Raw genomic sequence first — 2,967 nt, 5'->3', positions numbered from 1 at the left:
GAAGATGGGGCAATCTATTTCCATAGTGATATTGCCTCAGAAACCCAAAGAGGGGTCGCTAAGAGTCAGGTCTGACTCAACGACACACAACAACAACAACAATGGCTAATGATCATGAGCATTTCCTCATGTGTTTGTTGGCCGTCAGTATATCTTTAGTGAGGTGTCTGTTCATGTCCCTTGCCCATTTTTGAACTGGGTTGTTTGTCTTTTTGGTGTTGAGGTGTTGAAATTTTCTATGCATTTTGGAGGTAAGTCCCTTGTCAGATATGTCAAAACCAAATATTTTTTCCCAATCGATAGGTTCTCTTTTTACCTTTTTGGAGAAGTCTTTTGATGCACATAAGAGTCTAATTTTTAAAAAGTCCCAGTTATCTAGCTTTTCTTTCACTGCCTGTGCATTTTGGATTATGTTTGATAGTCTATTTATGCTGTAGATTAGGGTCCGTAGACTTCCCCTTATTTTATCTTTGATGAGCTTTATAGTTTTGGGTTTTACACTTAAGTCTTTGATCCAAATTGAGTTCATTTTTGTGTATGGGGTGAGGTATGGGTCTTGGTCACTTTTCTGCAAGGGGATATCCAATTTTGCCAGCATCATTTGTTAAAGAGGCTATCTCTCCCCCCATTTAATGGGTTTTGGTCCTTTGTCAATGATATCAGCTGTCCATAGATGGATGGATCTATTTCTGGATTTTTTAAATATATTCCATTTGTCTATCTGTCTATCATTGTACCAATACCATGCTATTTTAACTATTGTGGCTGTATCGTAGGTTTGGAGATCTGGGAATGTGAGACTTCTTACTTTGTTTTATCTTCTTCAGCAGTGCTTTGCTTATCTGAGGTCTCTATCCTTTCCATATGAAATTAATAAATGGTTTTTCCATGTCCTTAAAAAATGTTGATGGCTAGGTGCCCATCAACTGATGAATGGATAACCAAACTATGGTACCCACACACAATGGAATACTATGCAACCCTAAAGAATAACATAGAATCTGCCAAACACCACAGAATGTGGATGAACTTGGAAGACATTATGCTGAGTGTGGCAGTTAAGGCTGTGTGTCAGCTTGGCTGGGCCTGGCTGAGTGGCTGGGCAGCTGGTGGTAGTTATTCCCCATGATAAGAGTAGCAGTCAGCTCTATGGTGGGATCTACAGCTGAGTAGCTGCTTTAGGGATGTGGTCTGCTTCCCGTATATAAGAAGCAGCTTTGGGATTGGTCTCTAGCCTTTTGGCACACTTGAACCTTTCATGTAGCCAAGTCATTGTTTTACAACCTGCCATTTGCTGCCAATCTTGGGACTTCATCTGAACTTGAATTAGTGGCCTGTCATGTTGTTTGCTAACATTGGGACTGTGCCTCTTTACTTGTCAACCTTGGCCTTGTCAGCCTCAGCAGACAGCAGCTGTCTGAGTGAAGAAAAGCTTCCAGCTTCAGTGGGCCGGGAGCAGAAGGCAGAGCTGAAGCCCAAGGTTAAGGGGTTATCATCCAGCCCCTAGAGCCTGGCACTTTGAACTCAGACTTAAAGTCTCCAAAATTGTTAGAGAATAAACTGTTAGTTCAAGCCATTTCATTTATGGTATATTCTTGCCAGAGAGGTATTAGGTAACCAAAACACTGAAAGAAATAAGTCAATCACAGAAGGACAAATATTGTATTAGTCCGTTAATGTAAAAAGTCAAGGAAAGGTTTATATATGAAAGGAAACTTTCTTTGTTGGTTATCAGGGGTGACAGGGGTGGGGAGGGAACTCTGTTAGATAGGTAGAGACAAGTATTTATTTGGGTGAAGAGAAAGGCAATGTACCAAATGTGAGCAATCAACATAGTGGCCCTGAGGAAGAGAAAGACATAGAGAGGTGCATGGGAGGTACAAAAAACAAAGATGAACCCTTTTGCACATATTGTACTGTGTTGTTGGTGAAAGCAAACATTGATCTACAGATGGATAGATGGGTGGACAAGTTGGACTATTAGCTATGCCTATGCAGGGGTGTGTGTGCCCATGACCATGTAGGGGGTTGGCAGACAATTTTCTACAAACAAGTGTTAAGGGCAACATTGTTTAGTCAGTGATACAGGAATAGGCAAGGGAGTTTGTGTCTTCCTAAGACATCTACTAATGATGACGTCCTACTGTCAATTAAAAGACTCATGGTTCACAATTGACAGACAGCCCAATGGGTAGAGGGCACAACTTTCTGCTTGGATAGAGAAACCAAAAAACCCAGTACCCAGTCCATTCTGTGCTAAAGGGGTTGTGGAAGACTTGAACCTCAACCCATTGCCGTGCACTCATTCTGGGGCTCCGCCTACTCAGAGGGAGTTTCTCCCTTTTCCCCACTCCTTTCTGGACTTCATGGAAGCCCAAGCCAAGGGGCTTCTTGATCCATTTCCTCGGTAAGATTATCTGCTCACTCAGAGTCCGAGGTCACTGTGAAAAACTCCCAATGTGGGTATTCTGAGTCCCTGGTACCTCTGTGGGTTCCATGATGGTCTTCTTCTTCTTTTTTTTTTTCCTCCCTCCTTTCCTCCACCTACCTCTTTTGTACTTCTAATGAGTCGTCTCCATCTCTGTCTCTGCTGGCTAGGTGGGTTCATTTATTTTTCCCAGTTGTTTAATCTGCTCTTTTTCTCTGCCTTCGCTAAATCTGATACTTTATCTTCTTAGTTGTTCATAAATCCAATATCATTATTTCTTTCTGTTTTACCTAGTTACTACTGATGGATTAAGTTAGTAGAGGGGTCACACATGTGATTTATAGGTACTTCATCTCTCATACTTTGGTAATGTTGTCAGAAGGGACCAATCCCTGGAGAAGGATAAAGTAGATAAAGCTTGATAAACCAAAGTGGAAGATGGCATGTTGTTGTTGTTATGTGCCATCGAGTCGGCCCCGACTCATAGAGACCCCTCCTTGGGTTTCCGAGGCAGTATCACCACGGAAGTAGGATTGCCC

The sequence above is a fragment of the Orycteropus afer genome, unplaced genomic scaffold (assembly GCF_000298275.1).
Source record: "Orycteropus afer afer isolate SDZICR_OR568_19922 unplaced genomic scaffold, OryAfe1.0 scaffold00463, whole genome shotgun sequence".
In the NCBI taxonomy this organism is placed as follows: Eukaryota; Metazoa; Chordata; class Mammalia; order Tubulidentata; family Orycteropodidae; genus Orycteropus; species Orycteropus afer.
This window is presented reverse-complemented; position numbering follows the sequence as displayed.